At 30.2% G+C, this 21,619-nt stretch overlaps 1 protein-coding gene across 5 annotated transcripts in view; it reads right to left on the reverse strand.

The window, feature by feature from the left end:
- LOC126832754 (protein artichoke-like) overlaps positions 1-21,619 on the reverse strand; it is a 127,058-nt gene that overhangs the window by 12,977 nt on the left and 92,462 nt on the right. For 4 of the 5 annotated variants that reach the window (XM_050563666.1, XM_050563662.1, XM_050563663.1 and 1 more), the window contains 2 exons: positions 21,204-21,256; positions 7,120-7,183 (listed from right to left, as the gene is read on the reverse strand). The gene's annotated coding sequence lies outside the window, so the exon portion shown is untranslated. Of the gene's footprint in view, positions 1-7,119; positions 7,202-21,203; positions 21,257-21,619 lie in introns of all 5 variants that reach the window. The other variant, XM_050563667.1, reaches the window with a different exon arrangement.

Consider the following 21,619-nt stretch of genomic DNA (forward strand, 5'->3'; position numbering starts at 1 on the left):
AGTTTTGAAGAAAAAAAAACAGAAGCGACCGTTAAACGGCAAAAATGATTGTAAATCTTTTCGAAAAGCAAATACGACGGTATTAGTGCGTTTCGATAAAACGTAATCGGTTTGTGGGTTTGTTAAGAAATATATTATACACATGTCGTTGTCGGTCGTTTTAGGCTTGTACGATTTGCGCGGGAAACGGCATCGACAGACTAGCGTCTGCATTTAAACTATAGGTACTTATACAGTATTATTATAATAATATATGCGGAAGACGATTTTACTATGCATGTATAATACTGGCATTGGCGGGATAAGAGGCCAAGTGATGTATGTGTGTGTGTGTGTGTGTGTGTGTTTTCGAAATGAAAAGCGAACACGGAAAATATTGACAATCATACGAGGCAGCCGAGGCTTTCGGGACAGTTGAATTATTGTACACCAAAGCGTAAAACTGTCACGATAAATCTGTCAGTCTCCGATATAGCATAATATTTTTTAACGTTTTCCTTTTTGTTTAGCCGCCGCCGCCGCCGCCCGGTGTACCGGATACGTGATTCAAATGTTTTAAACGTTTAGCACATAAATAATAGGAGGATGTAAAAAAATGTCCATATACATACATATTATACCGCACATTATTTGTATAAACGCTCGATCAGAGAGATAACCCGCATTAACTTTTGATACGCTATGCGGTTAGAACGTTTCATTTAAAAATAATATATATATATTATTAAAAAACATACCTATATTAGTATAATTTTGTCGCAGTAGAGGCCATTGTATATAGAAATTGTTGAAATAGCAATAAAAAATACTTATTGTATTATTCTTAGAATTGTAAGTACGCATTATTATTGTTAAACGGAGAAAAACGTGTTGTCTTAGTAAGTCTAATTTTATGGCATGATCTATATTAGCCAATTGAAAGTGTTCCATGTCAATAGTAATATTTTTATTGTCTATAATATTGTATCAAGAACATTATTTGGTCTTTTATACAAAAGGGTATCGGAGGGTGTCAAAGTTACTCAATCTTTCACAGTATTTTCATGTAAGCTAACAGTGTAATATAACAAGCTTTTAGTTATTTTTATTTTTTATTAGTCCTAGCGAAACATTACTTTATCATAGTCAATAGTCAATTTAACGACCTTTGTCATTGTTAACTGCTTAATGTCTGCTATTTATGGGCGTATGGCCAATACCGCAAACAAGGGGAAACTATATTACCGGGTTGTTATGATATTATTGGGGTGGGCTGTGACTTGTCCCATTAGTAGCCAGTACCAATTCTACGATTTGATTATAATGTAAACGTGCGACTGAAATGACCATTGTGCACATTAATAGGTTTGGCGAATTATATCGTTGTAAACGGAGTGATTAGAAATGTATGTTACAATCGGCATAAATACAAACGTTATACTAATTTTATAGGATCGCCTGTTGGTCTGTATAATATACCTACTGATTAAGGCACGATGAAAACCCGTTAAGTTATGGGTACATTAAAATAAATGTAAAATGAAACCTTAATGGCGATTTAATGCTCTTGTTTAATATATGATATGATGGGCTCACTAGAGAAAATATTTGTACCTACTCATGAGGAATGAAATTGAAAAATAAATGCAAAATATATAACTATGGATTTAAATAACATCATATTTTAAATGTTTAACATATTTTTTTCTAATAATAAAATATATCATCTGATTAATACTTTTTAATTTGTACGTCGTCGAATATCATAATTGTGACGTCATAATACACTTTAGAAGTGGAACATGTTTTTAATATTATTTTTCAAAAAGTGTATAGTATCATATGGCTTAAATTTATTATACAGTTGTCCAGCGACTGCCGCAAACGGGAAAACAAAGTAGAATAAAAAAAATTGAAATAAACCACGAATTTATGTAGGTTGGCCATATTCACTTGTGTTTTATATTATGTAAATTTATTTAGTTTTATATTTTAAACTAAAGTATTACCATTGTAGCTATTTTTTAATTTACTCGGAGAGTCAGATGTATTTTATTCGTTGAATAAAAGGTGAAATAATATAAACGAGGAAAACATTTAAATTATTATTCAAATGCTTGTTTTTATTGAATAAATAAATTTCGTTTAGCCCATTAGTTTGACAGGCGCATAGTTAACGAATACCTTCTAGTCTTTGCGGAATGTGTTAATAAACCTCAGAATGAAATTTGTATAGGTAGTTTTAAAATATTTAATACGTTTATAAATTCAAAGGTGTAGGCATACAGTTGAACGTTTTAAGTAGGTAAACACGGGCCGGTGTTATATGAAAAACCGAGAAGAGAACAAAAATTGTAATAATAAATTACACCAGAGAACCAAATATATTTAGCTCTTGAATTTTATTCATTTACAGTACTAATTTATATTCAGTAAAATGTCCGCTTAATTAAACCAACTAATTTTTTAAAAGAAAAAACAATTGTCCGATCCGATTTACGGTTGAAGTATAAACACAATATTATTTATTTGTTTTACTGATGAAAATTTGCATGTAGTTTCACAGTTATATTCCTATAGCACAACCGTCATCACGTATTGCATATCATCGTCCCTGGGCATGCAAGAGCTTGTCATAGGTAAATATATGAAAACAACTGTATGTATATGCATTAAACGTGTACTGCATGTTTATAAAATGAATAGTTTATTATTAAAACGTTGAAATGAATAAATTGTTTTATTATTTGCACGCCGCATAATATTATATGAATAGTGCCATTGCGAGCTGAGCGTTAGGTTGATTAGTTATTTGGAAATGTTAAAAACGGGTTCTGACCAAAACCCTAATAACAATGGCCCGTAGAAATAATGGCGCAGATCATAATTGAATAATGCGCTACGTTATAAATGAAATTCTTCGGTATAAAGCGTATAGGAGATGGCATTTGTATAGACACTTCAGTTTGAACTTTGGAACAAAAAAAAAACGCATTAATGCAGCTGTTTAATTTACCACTTTTCTCTGGATAAAAAATAAAACTAGGGCGAGGAACGCGACCGCAGAACATCTGTCAGCCGTTTATCTAACACGCGCCCCTGTTGTATGGCTTATCGACTGAATTAATAGATTATTGTTATTGCCCAGTCGTAAACAACAACAGCGTGACCGAATGGTTGGCCAGGAGTAACAGCCCTGCACGTTTTAGGTACATACACGTTGGTAATCGAATGCATTCGATTTATGTGAATTGGCGATTCGATCACCTACAAAAAGCTGTGCACGGTTTACCGGGAAATATATACACATATATATATATATATATATCATAATTGTTGAATAGTAACTGCGTACTATGCTAAAGCCTAAAATAGAAAATAAATAAAACCATAAAATATGGTAATTATCGTTTCATTGAAGGTGGATCAATAATTATCACGGGACACTATATTTTATGTTGGAACCGTTAAAAGTCAAATGCTTTATTAAATCTTAAATGAAATATAATGCAAAACATAACAAAAAAAAAATTCTCTCTTATCTTGGTCGCTGAGAAAATAAACACACGGCAGTGTAGTAAAATTGCATATACAATGCGCCGTCGGATATAATACATCAAATTGTGTTCTAGCAAAACAAGGACGTACTTGGTCTCCACGTTGTGATAAAAATGACAGTTCAAATATCTCACATTTATTATTTTTTTAATTTACATAACGGCCCGTTTAATTAATACATTTATTAGCTCGAGGAACCTTCGTATAACGTATTCCATAACAAGGGTTATGGTAATGTTTTAATGCATCGACTGCAGTGTGGACTTAACCGTTAAATTAATGTACATTCGAATTATTTTTTGTGTGCCACCGTTCTTTTTAATCAACGAGGGTCTCCATTTACATATAGTTATTTTTTTTTATAGAAAACCCTGTACGTTTTATGGTTTACGTTTAATAAATATTTTAATTTAAATTATTCACCTCGCCCTTACTAATTTTTCTGACCTAGTTAAAAACAATTAAAAAATATCCTACTACTTTTCCTTAGCCAAGCAGGTATTATTTCATATTAATAAACAGTCGGTTAAAATAGATTTACTGATAAAATAGAATAATGAGCTTAAAGTTTGTTTGCTACTATTCTATTGTGATAGCTAATAACATAACACCAGGCAGGATAGATAAGATACACCAGCGCTTTAATCAACAAAATAGTATACAACACATACATGTATATATATTTTAACGAGCGAATACAGAGATGCTATTTAAAATATTCAAATTGATTTTTGTGAGTAATTTAAATATACAGCTATTTATTCTTGAATATTATTATTAATATACAATCAAAATAAACTTTATTGGTGTGCATCGGGCTAATTAATATGTAGATTAAAAAGATTTAAACTTTGATACGAATTTATAATTAATATTAACCGATAACTATTTGAGTGTCTTGAAGTTATTTTATCCTCATCACATTTTTTTCGTGGAAACTGGTTGAATACTTCTATTGTTTTATATTTTATACAACACAATAGCATTACATAATTATTACTGCTGCTTATTCCTGAATATTCATAACTATATACAACAAACTTTTAGGATATTCTTCTTCTTATTTTTTGTTTTGTTTTGCAACTTATAAACTAATTCATTACTTGACGTCGACAATGGTATTTTAATAAAAAGAAATAATTTTTATACTATAACATATATATATATATATATTTATATATAAATGTATATATTATATAACACAATTATTAAACATTAGGAATTGCACTTTTGATCAAATATTTAATGTGTTACATTAAATAATTGTATCGTCATCGTTATGAAACGGTCGTAAATCTCGGATTCTCTTTTCAACGTGACCAACTGGATCGATAATGAATAATGTAGTATATAATATATACATTAAATTCTATAATATATAGACCCAAACGCGGTCGTGTGATGTATTTGTACGTATTGTTCTAATGCTATTTATCGGTTGTTTTTATGGACCATGTTTCCATGTTTTATTGTGCAGTTTATATATGTATACATACAAGTGTACTTCACGTTAACGCCCTTCTCCGGTCTCTGTCGGTGTACTTTGGTCGGGCAAATGATTTCGGTGTACTCGGCCCTAGCACGATCATACCGGATAGTAGCCACCGCGGCCTTTTATTACCCAACGGCCGTTTACAATGGTTAGAGAAAGAAAAAAAGAAAAAGAAAAGCGTAAATCTGCCTCGAATAAACATCCTTTGTAGCTGTTGTGAACTATTGTACCAAATGAAAAAAAATGTACAACAGAAATAAAGTGGAGGCGAATGAAGAGAGCGGCCAGTAAATTGTTTATTCACCGACAGTTTTTTTTAAATTAAATGCACTTGTAATGCAATTTAAGTGATCTAGGTACATTATTTTTGGTCTTAATAAAATCATTAACTATTTGAGTAATTTTTATCCATGCAATGCCACTATACGAATTCATTTTGGACTAATCAAAATATAACCAGCCCAAACAGTATAATCTAATAATGGTCTTAATAGTTCACCTTGACTTTGGTGAATGATACGAACATCATAATATACAACGATTGTCTGTGCGCACTTTGAAAATAATATAGCTATCGCCAAATATGTTGTAATTGAAATAAGTTACAACGGCTGTAGCTAAAAACAGTAATATAAGTTTTGGGAATCGAATTTTCATAGTTCAGGCCGAAGTCATAAAACTATCATTGAGAAAAATGATCACGACCATTGCAGCGGAACGAGTTAAATCGACGGGAAAATAGAATCCACTGTAATATAGCGAGAAGGAGGTATTCTATATAGTAAACAATAATATGGTGTCACCGATAAACAGTAAACGCCAATAGCTGTGGCACGCCAATGGCCGTTTAAACATCATGTTAAGTAATTTACTAGTTCAATATTAATAAGTTAACTAATTAACTAATTGTTGGCTATTCTAGTAGTTTTATAGACTTGTTCATTCGAAATCGTTTGTATGACACAAACACATCATTTAAAATTTCACATAAAACTTGTCAAATTTTAACTTGTCAGTTAAAAACTGTCAATCACTTAAAAAATGGTAGGACAAAGCTCTATATTATTTAAAAGCCAATTCCAAATTAATATTTAATTAATCTCGCTTATACCTACTTTATTAATTCACTTAATTCACAGTCCATCAAATTTTTATTAATTTTAAATAAGCTGTATATTTAATTATAGCTTGTTAGAAAATGTACAAAAAAAATGAACCGAAGTATATTATAATTATGTAAAATCGTCAAGTAATGCAGTTTAATATCGACCAAGAAAAAAAATGAGAATTTCTTATAAAAAAAAAAAATACCCTATTACGTTTTATAGCTGATCCGGATATAAATTTAAAACGTTAGTATATACCATATAGTAAACAAGGTATAGTATGAAACGAGACGCATACTGTATGCGAGATGAGAAAAAGTAGGGTGTTGAGTATAAGACGTGTTATGAATAGCTATTTACGATTAACGAAATATTAGAGTTATGTGAAAAAATGTCAGACCTTAAAGAGAAAACTGGCATGCTAATGTCGATTATTATGATGCGACTCAACCAGACTTGTCCCACACTTTGTGTAGGCAATAATGACCAACATATTTAGTAAATTTACTATTTTATATAAGAGCTATCACTACTGTTTCGCCTATTCCAAGTATATACGGTTGTTTCACTATAATTTATATTATCTATATTACTAATAATTCCACCGATTATTGTTTACTTTTTTTTTATGTTTTATTCTACAGACTAATGAATTATATTTAATAGGTTTTCTTAGTACTGCCGTTTGTAATAAAGGTAATGTTAGCCTTGCAATTAAAATCAAAATGAAAAATAAAAAAAACGGTCGCTCTCTTAAGGCTGAGCAAGATTAAAAAAAAAAAATTGGTTTATTTTGTAATACCTTTAGAATGACGTTCTTGCAAAAACCCAAGAGATTACTTTTAATAAATTCAACCGGGTTTAGCAACCGTCAGACGCGATTAAATGTGTGAGACCGTTTATGTATGTCTTCGAATATTATGGAAATGATACACACATACACATGACATAAATGTATATGCAAAAAGTAATAGGAATACTTACACGATTTTCCGGATGCCCGTCAAGTGCATAATGAGTTTAGGCCCATCAACCCCTCGAAGTAGTCCTGAAACACACAATAGGACTGTTTTAAAATATTTAAGCTCCAATACAGGGTTATACTTATCTTAGTGTCTATAATATCAAGGGGTTTGATTATACTTAATACAAGCTGTGTTATCCGGCAATGTCAAAGTGCATTATAGTAAATGCACTGACGTGAAAAAATCCGACCATGAAATAAAGTTTTCCATAAAAAATGAACACTTGAAGAGTGCAAATTTGGGGTATTAGTTTTCAAAAAATGCATCGATATTATAATAACATTAAAAGCACATTCAAGTAGTTCTATTTTTTTTACAATAATTATTTTTAAGAGGCTATTACACCAATACTTATTTAATAAAGTAAGAACACCTGTTATAAAACTTGAAGATTGTCATAATTCTGTATGTTGGAGGAATTATGAAATTGTATTTATAAACAAAGCTATAGCTATTTAAAAGTTCGGCTTTTATTCATGAAATATTCTTTCAATTTATTAGAAATCCGACAACAACCTTGAAAAAAAAAGTTAAGAGTATCCACACATTTTTCAAAAACTTATAGCGTGCCGTAATTCTAAGTTAGAAAATCGTTCACTATTTTTTTAGCATTAATTTCGGTTTTAAAGGGTACAAGAGTAAATAGTAGATCGATAATTAAGCTCAGTTATTTTAACCCAAAATTGTACGGAAGTAAAAACAAATTTAAAAAAAAAACACATTACATAGGAACTTCGAAAAGAACGGCCCCCAATGCCCAATTAGTGCAACGCTGATACCAGATGTGCATCCTGTATGATATTGAAATAAGGTAAAAAAATATATATTTAAATATGTACGTTGTATTAAATCATGTATCGCAACGTGCCCCACGGTACTTTCATATTTTATTGTACTTAGGGATAGACGCAGCCGGCACGAAATCCAATTAATCGAAACCGTTTTGTAAAAACTGTCAAGGGGTAAAAATAAATATACATTTTTAAAAAAAGCCGTACTTTTATCATATATTGTACTGTTAGAAAATGGATTTTATTTCCTTTCTATTCGTTTTTTTTCCTGCACCCTCATTACGGCAGTTGACAGATTTGATGTGGCCAATGTCTGACTCGCATTAGTATACCTATACGAATTCATTTTTCTTTGTTTCTTTTGCTGTGTAGAAGAACCGTTGCCGGTGTCAATAATACAACGGTATGCCGAAGGGAAAGTACATAAAAACCGAAAGGGAGGTAAAGAACTTGCAATCTAACTGGAATTTATGTTGAACATTAATTGTACACATACATACAGAATGATACGAAAATAAGTTTACATGTGGGTCGTTTTTAGTGTGTTGGACATGTCTTATTGAATAATCGGTAAAAGATTTGTTAAATTTTTCTAGATAAATCTAGATGTCATCATAAATTCAGATGGTGATTAGAACATATATTCCGTCTTGTATTTGAAATCTGGTAATGCCGTAATTAAATGGGAATAGGTTCGCAGGTTTGAAGTAAAAAATTACGACAGTATGAAATATAGTGAAATCGTGTACATTATAGGTAAATATGTGGCAGTGACAGATTTAAACATTCACGCAATATTATTGTTATGTATTTTCATCGGATTGAAAGTCTGAACGCACCGAAAGGCACCCTTTTGAAGAGAACCGGCAACGTCAAGTACACTATGTGTACATAGATTATATTATAATATTCTAACATGATTTGGATTGGATTCGAGAAAAAATGTGTACAAAACTCAAGGCGAAAAACATATTTATAATAAACCAATAAGATAATGCGCATACAGTTAAGTAAATTCTGAATTATTATCGAAATAGAATATTTTCTGACTATACCCGACTACAAACAAAAGAGGTTAGTTAAAACTATATGTTATCTTTTGTACTTTTTTTTTTTCATTTTCCTTATCGATTTGTGCCACTGGGACAGTTACTGGGACGATTACTTATAAGCCAGAAACTTAAAACTTTCTTCATCTGATAGAGTACATATGAATAAAATGTATTTAAAGTTTGTTAAATGTCCACATAAGCGTTTCCTGTGGTTTGTTAGCATCTATCTTTTAAGACGAGGCGGTTTGTACTGCGTAAGTGCTGCACCAGTTGGTGGTGTGTACTTTGCTCGTCGACGTGCAATTGAACGGTCATGACCGACAATTTCAAATGCGAGCCTTAAAGAAAGTTAAATATACAAATGTGTCAAAACGTCAGCTAAATAAAAACGTTTTGCACAAGTTCAATCTCAGCGTTCGCGTTTTTTTTCATAAAAGCCTTAAACCAGAAGTTTTCCAGGATAATATTTTTTCACTTAGACGTTGTAAATGCATTTCGTTTATTTTTTTTTTTTCGTACTTAAGAGTACTTGTAACTATTACACATACTTTATTTAGATTGTAAAAAAAAAAAAAACGTTTTATTACATGAAACTTTATGGACAACTGACATTCAATTGAACATTATCATTGCAGGCGTTAGGTATCCGATGAAAAAAAAAACAAGACTATTAGTAATGAGCAAAAGCGTTTTTGACATCTGTCAACGCACCGAGTCGTTTCCGAAAATAGACTCTGCAAAGAGTTCATAAGCCAGTTGTCGAGTGAAATGGAAAAAAAACATGTTTTACAATACATAAAATGCTAAAAGTATCCACTGATATTGTTTGTAAGTGTCCATAAATCATGTCAGTTCATCAGGACCAAACATATGTGTGTCTGCTGCAGTATTTAAACTCATTAATGAATTTTGCTTAGTATTTTTTACTTATACAGATTTATGGTGTGTCTATATGAATCATGTATAACTTAAACGTATGTACGTCAAATAATGCAATTTAGATACCTATTAAAAAATAAGTTACTTACATAATACATTTTATTTAAAAAAAAATGTTTTATGTTTGTTAAGACAGATTCTACGTGAGCAAATTAGGCAATAAATAAACAAAAAATGAGTTAATCCAATTTTATTTACAAGAAAACATTGTCGAATAAAATGCATACAATTAAAAATGAGTTTTATATCTTAGAAGAAGAAAATATTAAATCATATTACAATTTATATTTTAATATTATCATAAGTAGCGCAGTTGGCGAATTGTTGTTTGAAAATGATTGAAAATTGATTACAGTTTTAATTAACATTTATAATGAAAAATAATGGAAAAAAAACCGATAAACATAAATTTGTTTATAATATTTAAATTTATTTATTCGTAATATTGTAACTATGTAAAATTATTATAAACGTTCATAAGATTATAACAAGCATTTCGTTTTAAATTAAGTTTAAATCACTATAATTCCTTACATTTCTGTACACATAAGACAGGCTAGACAGATACTTTGTACTGGGTTGTATCTATAAGCCCCGATGGCTTCAAAGGACCGAGGAACGTTACTGGTGCCAATTTCATTTTAGGGTCAGGTCCTTAAAACCGAATAGGTGTGTTAAGTGTTGGCGTAAGACATATACCTAATCTTTGTTAATACTCTTACGAACCTGGTAAGCAAATGAAAACTCAAGTAGAGCTCTCGGGAGACGAAAAGGTGAGGTTTTTTAACGTTAAGATAAATTATAAATTATGTTTGTAACAACCGAACTCGTGTGGTCAGTATAATTGTACTTGAAAAAAAAAACTGTATCTTGAACAATTTTTTTATATCGCAAAATTATAATTATTATCTCTATTGCCAAAGTGATTGAAAATCTACAATCTTTAAATTTATCAGCCACTATTACTGATAATATTTAATTAAATATATACAATATCAATATACAGTTTGGTCCTTATTTGATTGGATCCGAGAATAAAATTAAGCAATAATAATTTTACATTTAGAATATAATAATATAGCCTAAAGGAAAAATGCAATTCGTCTAACCATGGACAATCGTTTGGAGTGTTTAAATTTCTTTTCGATTGCTTTCGAACCGACTTTCGGTTGAAGCCATTCATTACGAGGAACCACGTTTATTTTCGATTGTCGCGAGATAAATATATGGAAAAACTTTATGGTCTAAACGTCGCTGGTCGAATTGTCAACATCAGCTTCCGTTTAATAAATATTATTCGCACACGGTCTTTATTTTCCGCTGGAATTTTGTTCGCAGTTTAGTTTGTTTGTCTTTTATGGGTGCGCCTTCTCAAAAGGGTAGTAAACTTCGAGTAATAAACGTACCGACCGTAAACAGAACATATAAAAAAAAAAAAATCGAGTTCCTACTAAAACCAATATATCTTATTCGATGGAAATGCTTAAATTTCCGTCCGTTTCCTTTTTTTTTTTTTTCCATGTAGTTGACGACGGTGACAATAAACAAAACATATTGGTTTAATACGACGTTTCAATTATAATTACTATTTGTTTTACTTTTTGCGCGCCGAGTACTTTTTAAGATCGATTAAACCGTTCATCGATAATAATATTGTTGCCGTCGGAGATTAATCGAAGGCTATATCGAATTGCACGCGTTTACACGATACACCGGCGGGACCGAACCGTAACGTTATTGCACACAAAAGAGTAAGTAAGCAAACGGAGCCGAGACAGAACAAATACAAATTATTGGAAAATAATCGACGGCGTTTAATTTTAAGCTTCATTACGAACGAGTAATTTTAATAGAGAAGGAAAAAATAATTGTTTTCCATTCGCCGGCTACGCGAACGGGTTGTCTATTGTTTTGGCACTTTTAATGGATTTCGCAGACAGTCGATGGTAGAAAAAAGCGAGCAAAACCGTTTTGGTTAAATGGGCACTTGATAATGCAAATATAGCTGGACTGCCATGTTATTATTCTTCGGACAAATCCCAGTGAAACGGCGATTTTATTCTCGCGCTGTCCATACAAACTGTCTTGGCAAACACTGCGAAACCATTTTGCCATACACACAACAGATAGCAACAACGTGTTCAAATATACTTACACTTTTGATTTGCCGTATTTTTCTCCGTTGTCAAGTTAATCAGCATCGTGTCCACTAGTCTACATAATATTAGTAGTAGTGCGTTAGTATTTCATAATGTAGTAGAGTAATTTGGCCAAGTGAACAAAATAACTGTGACTCTTATGCTTCATAGTACTTTCATTTTGTGGTTGTCTTTTTTATATGTAAAGTATATTTATCTACCCTGTTTACCGATTACTATTTAGTAATCGATATTTTCCTAGAGGTACATATTGTGTTTTATTTTAGAATATCTGGTTTTAACTTTAAGTGCCTAATAATTTGTAACTTCTTTTATTTACCCTTTTCATAATTCAGTTACTATTTTTAGACATTAATGATAACGAGTTAATAACCTCACAACAAATCGTTTTGCTGGACTTGTAGCGGTTTCTTGGAGTCATGTAGGAAAAATCTTGTGCCTTTTTGTCATTTTACAAAATTATCCTTAACTATTGTCTAAGGATGTCTTTGAGATTTAAATATTATGACTGGTAAATTTAAGGTACTATACTTATGTTCCAATATGATTTTCGAAAAGTCAAAATTTAAATTTAAAAAAGAAATAATTATTTAATTGATACACACTTTATTTTATAATCTTTGTTATAATTATAAAGAAATTAAAAGTATTAGTTATTTGATATGAATACAAAATCGATTTTCCATGACATTATCTTCAAAAAAAAACATAATAAAAACAATTTAAATGCGTATTGTAAGTAATCTCAAAAATAAAAAATATAATTAAACTCATTAAACTCAAACTACTTAAAAAAAACTTTTTCTCACAGAGTCATCAACCCAATTCCACTAACATAAAGTGTATACAATCAGACATCTTGTGTAAAATTAATAAATTTGTAGCCTTATAATCATCACAACTCACAACATTTCTTCGAAGTTTACTAAACGGCTGAATAAATAACAAGAATCATTAAAATAAAATAAAAAGAATAATATACTATTATATCTGTAACAAACTAATTTAATTCATTCATTGTTGTTAAATTATATGTTTAATTTATAAAACAAAAGTAATTTAAATTATAAAAGCCTTCCAATGCAAAACAGAAAAAAAAATGTCTCATTAAAACAACTACTTTTGTACTAACTCCTATTACTGATGAAAAGATTTTAAACGGTAGCTAATACGTTTATTGTAATCGTTTAAGGTTACTAAATGAAGCAAAACTTTCAAATAAAACCCGAAATAAAAATTTAAATAGTATACAACTTCTTAATTGAAAAATCGTTATTAGTATTTAATTTTTTCCTTTTCTAATTTTTGTACTCACAACTTATTAATTTTAAAAATCTGTATCGTTCGGCCCGCATATATTAAAGAAACAATTCAATTTATCTATTAGTATTGTAGGTATGAATAATTAGAGAAAAATGTTTAAGTACAAATAAGAAAAGATAATTATTTTTATCGGTTTTTTAGCATAAATTAACAAATATTATTACACACAAATTATTATTAATGAATAACTTTAATACTATAAATTGAATACTTATACATGAAGTATTGTTGTGGATTAGTTATTATTTTTAATCCCTAGTATGTCTGTATACAAAGATATTTAGATTGCCGTTTTAAATAAATAAAAAAAAAGGTTTGAAAAAATCATTAATATAATATACACATGGAAGTTTGCAGAAACGAACGTCGAATGGCTTGCGAAAGAAGTCTTTCAAGTATGTTTTTCCCTAACTATAAGTTTCTCGAATACTGATTGCTAAAAAACTTTTCTTCGGACGCAACTATCAATCATTTGCAACAAAGTTTTTTTTTTAAAATCACGCCCTAAATAACTCTATTTTTTTGAATTAGTTAAAAGTTAGAACGAAAACCCGAAAGGCACGAGGGTAGCTATTTAGATTTAATAGCGCTATATATTTATATTATTATTATACATAGTTCTTTAAGCCATTTCTCAATTGCTATTGCTTGTTCGTTAGAGAAAATCGTGAAATTCGTTTTAACGATAATAATTGAATGTAATAAATAACATGTAATATCATAAAAATGAAATTCAAAACGGAAAATACCAATAAAAAACAGTTAATGAGTCGAATGACGATAATTTTTTAGTTGCAAAGTTCTTAACAACGCGATATTAAACAAAAATAATATGATATTTACGGTGCTTATAAATAAGAAAACTAATGGTGATTTTACGCCATAATGACCCAAAGATATATATATATACATATATATATATATCTTAAGTGTTATTTTTTTTTCAACCGGAAGTTAAAGTATATATATAATGGGAAAAACTTCCGGTTGAAACAAAAAAAAATAACAAAATAAATATATATATATATTATATAAGGATTTCTGGTAAAAAAAATCGCCCAATGTATTGAGTGAAACTAAAGTAATATCCTTAGCAAAAAAATTGACCGGTTATCAGTTTCAGACAGTTTTCAAATATTGTTTTGATCGAGCGGAATTCTCGTGAAAATCGCTCTAATAAAAGGTTTGTTATTTATAATATATATAAACCTCATAAAACTATATATTTTTATTATTTACACCCATTTTCGGAAAATATTTTACACGTTATTTCACCAAGTCCCGTTAGAAATGTCACTCGCTCACATTCCCTCTTAATATTCTTTCGCTAATATAAGGTTACTGATTTGCTCGCCTATATTTATTATTCTAATATTAATTGAAAAATTGAAGCAAATTTCTTGTATAGGATACGTTGTTTGGTTTAATTATGTAATTACAATAATCAATAAAAATAAATATATAAATTAGAGACACAAAAAGTTGAAGTATTTGATTAAAACATTTTATTCATCTTTGTTTTGTTTCATCGTCTTTTGATACACTCGTTTGTACGAGACTGGAAAAAATAAAATACAAACGATTGAAGAACACCGAGAACCCTTTTTTATACTAGTCAAATTCTTAAACAAATATATATCTATATACTAAATTAGATTGTCAAAGTGGAAAAAACAAACTGTTTGGCGGCAATCAGTGCTTTGACGTCGAACCAATAATTTAGTCGTTTGTATAGACAATGTAGGTTTTGGTAAAAATAGATGCTTTTAAGATTTTTGGTGCTACACAAAGAAAGCATTGGGAATGGCGGAAGCAAACCGATGGAACACCAATAAAAATTCAGACGGACGTATAAATAATGTATACTAATATTATCATTGTTGATAACATTTTTACAAGATAACTTATTTAAATCTTTCTAAAACCGTTTCGTTTTCGACTTTTGCAGACATCTTATCTAATACAAACTAGTAACTTTTTTTTCTAAAATAATCTAGCTAATAAAATAATCATAAATATAATTAGGGTTTACTTGAATAAAAACAAATTAGGCAAATGTAAAAACATTGTTTTTTAGAAAATATTAACAATATTCACGTTTAAAATGTATGTAATTGTAAAACTTTATTCCATAAGCATAATCTCACCGCACAAACTGAAACTACAAATGGTATATAGTTACTGAAAAGCAATCATTTTTGTAGCAACCGCATCTGACTGGCAAATGTGTGCATTCTAGAGTTTCCGTATTATATATATTATATAAGGTTTAGACGTTTCCCGTATTTGTTCAATAGTTAACCTCATGAAACGGTGAGTTTTGAGAGTACAGGCCGATACAATAAACCGTAAAACGTTGCAAGTTTTCATTTCAGTTAACATGTACAACTAATATACATTCATGTATTGTTTGTCGGCTTAAAATCAGAATACGTTGAAAAGGCGTCATATGAATTTTGATTTTAGTACCATGCATTTTTTTGAAGAATGGAAATCGGACTAACATTAAGTAGGTGTTATTTTAGGTCTAAAATACGACCAAAAGGGCGTTTGCTCGTTGAAAAAATTGCATAAGTAAAAAATAATTCCTTGAAAGTTATACAAATAAATTAAAATGTACTAGTCTATGATATCCAAAGTAGATTGATCTTAAGCGCGGCGTTTTCGTTGATTTTATAAACCGCCGTCTTGTGCCGACTAAATATTATAAAACACATAAAACGGATGAAATGTAATCAATACAATAGAATTACTTTCTACGTATTGTAGAAACGATTTTATTCCTATAACGATGAAACTTTCACGGAATCGATCGAGTTTTGATTGTGTCGCGTTCGAAACCATGCGAGTTCCTATTTCCACATTCGTACTTTTATATTGTATTATTATTTTCAAATAACTATAAAAAAAAAAAAAAAAAAAATAGGAAGGAAGAGTAGAAACATTTCGAGTCAATACAAATCCCATTTTCGCGACATGTATTACATATTATATATATATATATATAATATATATATAAATATAGACTATTACACTTATATTTTTTTATTGTCGGTCCCGGCTAATCGAAAGTCGCCCGCAGCTAATCCGCAAGTCGAATTGGCACAACACGGAAACAATCAAACGGTTTGTTATGTTTATAAAAGGAAAATTCTAGTTAAGTTTTAGTTTTTGGAACGTTCGCTCAGGTGACGAACAACTCGATATAAGCGTGGAGGACGAGAGGTTAAATTGTGTGGAAAACCCGCAAATAAAACCGAGCCAAGTATCCTTTGTCCCGGAGGCCAATATAATTTATTAAGTCAATCCGTTCAACTGAAATGTGATCGGTATTCGAGGAAAAGCTTTGTTGAGGTCACAAATGACAAATTTTTTTTTTCAAACGGCGATAAAAAAGGGTAATAATATATATATATATTTTTTTTTTTCATATAAACTACCGGACCGTAAAAAAAAAAGGAAACCGTTAGGGTCATTTTTCGAACGTCGCGATTAATGAGATATATAATCGATTTGTCTTTTTTTTAATAGGATTTTCACTCTTTCCTCCGGTCCAATAGTTATCTTGTCGCCAAAGGCAAAAAAAAAAACAGATTTGCCAAACACTTCCGGTCCGACCATAACTATATAATTTAATAATATTTACCCAAATGTGTATAATGAAGGTAGGTACCTCTATTTGGTAACACCACTCTCTGATCGAGCTCGGTTGAGTTTAATTTTGAGTCACTGAATCCGTGGTAGAAATTTTAGAGATCTTGCTTTTTTATCGACTTTTCTGCTCTGTCGGAAAACCTACTGTTTTTTTGTGGGGCTGTGTAATTATACAGAATATATAATGCGACCGCATTTTTTTTTTACTCTACCAATTACAACATTTACAGAAAAAAAGAGCGTTTATTCAATCAAATTATCTCTCTTTTTTAAAAACGTTTTTGCATAATTAATATGAAAATATGGTTGATTAAGTTAGTAAAAATTAGACGGGCAACAAAATCAATACGTTTGGTTTCAAAATTAACCATTTGGATAAATTTAAAGGAGAATTAAGGAGGTCGTGGGGTGAATAAACGAGCATATGACCAATATAGTTGTAGGTTTCTAAATGTTTTAAAAATATAAGATATTATCTATACAACGATATAAAGACATTACAATTTTTTTTGTTTTTTTTTTATATGTAATTCCTTTTTAAGTATACATTCGATACAATATGTATTCACTATTTTATTCGAATCAATAAAAACATTTATTATTTACACGACAAAATCATAAGCTATAAAAGGAGCTGAATATGGTTTACGATCCACTCACCGCAGTGTCGTCACGCTTTTAACAGAATTTGGCCTTATAAAATTTTAATGGCATCTATATTGTTCACTATTATAACTTTATGACTACAGACTATAGAGTCTACTGGCGCGGCGTTTATTTATTATTTTACTGGAGGCGGTTCCACTGAATTCCACCAATAAACACCAATATTGTAAGAAAAATTGTACTTAATACGGTTTCTTTTTTTTTGTATACTTCTAATTGTAATCTATAACTCCAAGATATCAAAAAAAAATTAACTCGCGTTGAAAAATGTGTGCATGTCAATCGATTCTTTTACTTCACAAGAAAATATCTATTCGGTGTTATCACTTTTTGTGAGTTGTAACAAACGACATTGTATTGTGTTATATTCTTGTTTTTCTGAATGTTTATGCTTCCCCAAAGGATCTAGAGTTCCCAAGAAAATTTATTTTCCTAATCTCGGGACGGGAGTAAGACCATAATAATATGTATTAAACGTGCACTACAGCCATTAATTGAAGGATGGTTGTCCGATAAATTTTAATAAGCGGCGATTCTATGGTTGTTTAATACATGTCATATGCTATATTTTAGGTTTGGTATATCAATTATTATCTTAAGTTATTATATTAAACGTATTTTAATTCATGACCATCCGACGTATCAAGTGTTATCGAGTTATCGTTGACCACGATTAGGTTTGTGTTGTGCAATAGTTATAATAACTTAGGTTCTGTAGCTGCGGGGCAATCTACAATTAACATAAAGCACAATACTAATTACTAAATGCTATACAGGTACATGCCGTTTGAAATTTTGGTGGGTCCGATATTCCTGGAACGGTTACAATACCTGTATTATATTATATGGCCCGCAGATAGCTTGTAGCTGTATAATATATAAACCATCGATTGTAACGGGCGAAGCACAAAGCGAGCACTAAGCGTGTTTACTTATCATTACAAAATTTTTTGCCGACACGGCGGACCCGCTGAAATAATACCCATCGTTTTATCATTCCGAGAGCTGCGAAGAGTGTACATAATAATAATAAAGGTCGAAAAACGGTCGGAATAAAGATAATTTATAAGCCTTGTTTGCAGTTAAAATCTCAGCCGCCAATTGTGTTAATATTATTATATTTGTATATCTACTAAAATATATGTAGTATCCAGTGCCGTTTGCGCGTCCGAATTTATACCACTATAGTAATAATATTATACTTTATAACGAACTAGGTTATCCACACTGGGCTGGCTATGGCGTTGCGGCGGGATCGACTCGTTCATAAACTCTCAAGTAAAATACATCCGCGTTCCATTGTCTTGTTGCATGTAAAGTTGTTTACTTGTCAAGTTAAATAAGGGAGAGAGAGAGAGAAGGCTCAGAAGAAGCGTAACTAATAAAAAAAACATAAAATACTGATTCACCGCATATGGCCGAGTTCCCAAGTCAAGCGCGTGACTGTTTTGCTTGCAAGTAGTTCCCTCTATGATCTAGTCATTGTGATCTTTAGCTTTTCTATGGATCCGAGGAAGAGAAATGTTTTCGGTAAAAAACCAACAAATAATGTATTAAATTAGTACTTTGAAACGTTGTTGAATTTGTCATGATATAGTACATAATAATAATAGGTACTTAAACGGCGAATCTAAGAGATTGTGTTGATTTCACCTTGCGCCATCATAAACGTCATGTGGTATTCTTGTAAATAGTAGACATTTAACTTTATAGGTTGCACTATCATTGAACTGCGCAGATTAAGTAGTATTTGATTCGTCGTCATGTCGGTGATCAGTTTCTAATAAATCCACGGTTCTTGCCTAAAGAACCAGCACTGAGTACAACAAATAAAAATAGAATAACTAATTCGAGAGGAGTTGGTCGTCTCAGGCACTGGGTAGTGTTTGGATTTTCCTGACCTTATAATTTACTATAGCAGTAAATGGTAGCTATTTTTTCTACAAACGGTAATCGTTACTATGAAAAAACTTATAAAATTAATATGTAAAAAAAAATCCTTCTACTGAAAATTACATTATTATATTTTATAAAGACATCCGCTGTAACGATAACATTATCGTTGTAGCATAAATTATTTAGTGCTTTATTACAACACTCCGCAGACGGCTACGAGCAATTTCTTGCTAGGTCGAGGATGGTTGTTGTAGTATGACAAAAAAATAATAAATGTTTCCAAGAAGTTATATAGACTCACAGTATATAATATAAGTAAGAAATTTGATTGAATCGCACAGATTAAATTTATTGCATTTTTCGAATTTATCGTTGGGCAAAAAAATAACACCGAACCATATCAAGTGGATAATGGAAATATGGTACGACTTTTAAAATATTTTTTTTCTTTCGCCTGTTGATACAGGGTCTTCGGGTAATATAAATCAAATTATGTTTGCCGATAAGTTTGCGCACACACATAGTTATTTTTCAATTACCGTCAGAAAATTTATCATAGGAATATAATCTGGTTGCAGTTAAATCTCAACATTCAGAAAATTGCTAATTTAGAAAACATTTGTATACTTCCTCGTTATAAAAAAAATATGACTTAATTAAAAAATATTACCTACTTAAATAATATTAAACATTTTTTTCTATTTATAAAAATTTGTTACTGTAAATTGTAATATATTTTAATACATTAGGATATGACAAGTGCACTTTATTTTTTATTTCAATGGCGTTTATCATCGGGCCCAGTTACTGACATGAATCAAACACCTTGTGTCTATCTCCTAGACCTTAGTTCCTAGCCGCTTTGCTTCGTCTGACAACAGTGTCACACTTTACAGGTTCGTAAAAAAGTTCACAGCTTATGAATATACTGAATGGTTATTATACTCATGCTCATTTGAATAACACTGGGCGACTTCAAAAATAAGTACCTAAAATCCCTTTAAACCGAAATTGGAGGGTTGGGGTTTTGGCGGAATATGTACAGTGTGACCATTTTGATAACAACAAATCTGATTAATTTTGATTGTGGATTAGTTTCATACATTTGTTAAGCAAATCTTAGTGCAACAATTACAATATCAGGCTTTTAGACCCTTGAACTAGTTTTCGAGACAATTGCAACCGTATTGGATTTAAAGTTTATTGCGACAAATCTGTTGAAAACAGAAAACATTAAAATTTTTAAATTTTATTCCACATATTAAAATAAAATGTTTAAGCTAAAAAAAGTTTAAATCTATATATAGTTTGTAAAAATTACTTCTAGCTTCGATGCAAAGCTCGCCGCTTAATACCTTCGCCAGGTATTGGTTTTTTTAAGAAGTAAAAAAAAATTACTGGTTTAAAAAAGTAATTTTTACTATCTATAGATGTATAAAAATAATGACATTATTGTTTTTCTAACAACTAATTGTTTCTGTGCTTGTATATTATAAAGTTATAATGTATATGCATTATGCTCATTAAAACAAACACAGGAATATAAAAATAAATAATACTTACATTTCTTCTTTTGAAAATCTGCTCAAATTTTGACTTTTCTTATGTTTTAGAACCTATAAATAAAAAATTAACATTTAGCTAAACAATAAGTACAGTAGTTTGATTTTAATATAATTTTAAGCATTTGATTTTAAATTGTTCAAACAGGATAATTGGTTTTCTTTGAAACACGAATTAATAAAACTATAATACTTCCAAACTAGTTCTTTTGATATGATTAGGTAACTATAACAGTTGCATACCTAATAGTAAAACCAAATGAAAATCAATTAGTTATATTTTAACATCCAATTTAATACGTATGTATACCTGCTGTAATTTAATTTCATTGATCACACAATCACAATTTACAGCATAATATTATTAGTTTAGTACTTGAGATAAAATTATATTTAATGAAGTTTTTTTTAATATTG

The sequence above is a fragment of the Adelges cooleyi genome, unplaced genomic scaffold, assembly GCF_023614345.1.
Source record: "Adelges cooleyi isolate 19-005CV unplaced genomic scaffold, UGA_ACOO_1.1 ACOO_flye_CR_arks_rails_tigmint_CR_PRNA_167, whole genome shotgun sequence".
Taxonomy (NCBI): domain Eukaryota; kingdom Metazoa; phylum Arthropoda; class Insecta; order Hemiptera; family Adelgidae; genus Adelges; species Adelges cooleyi.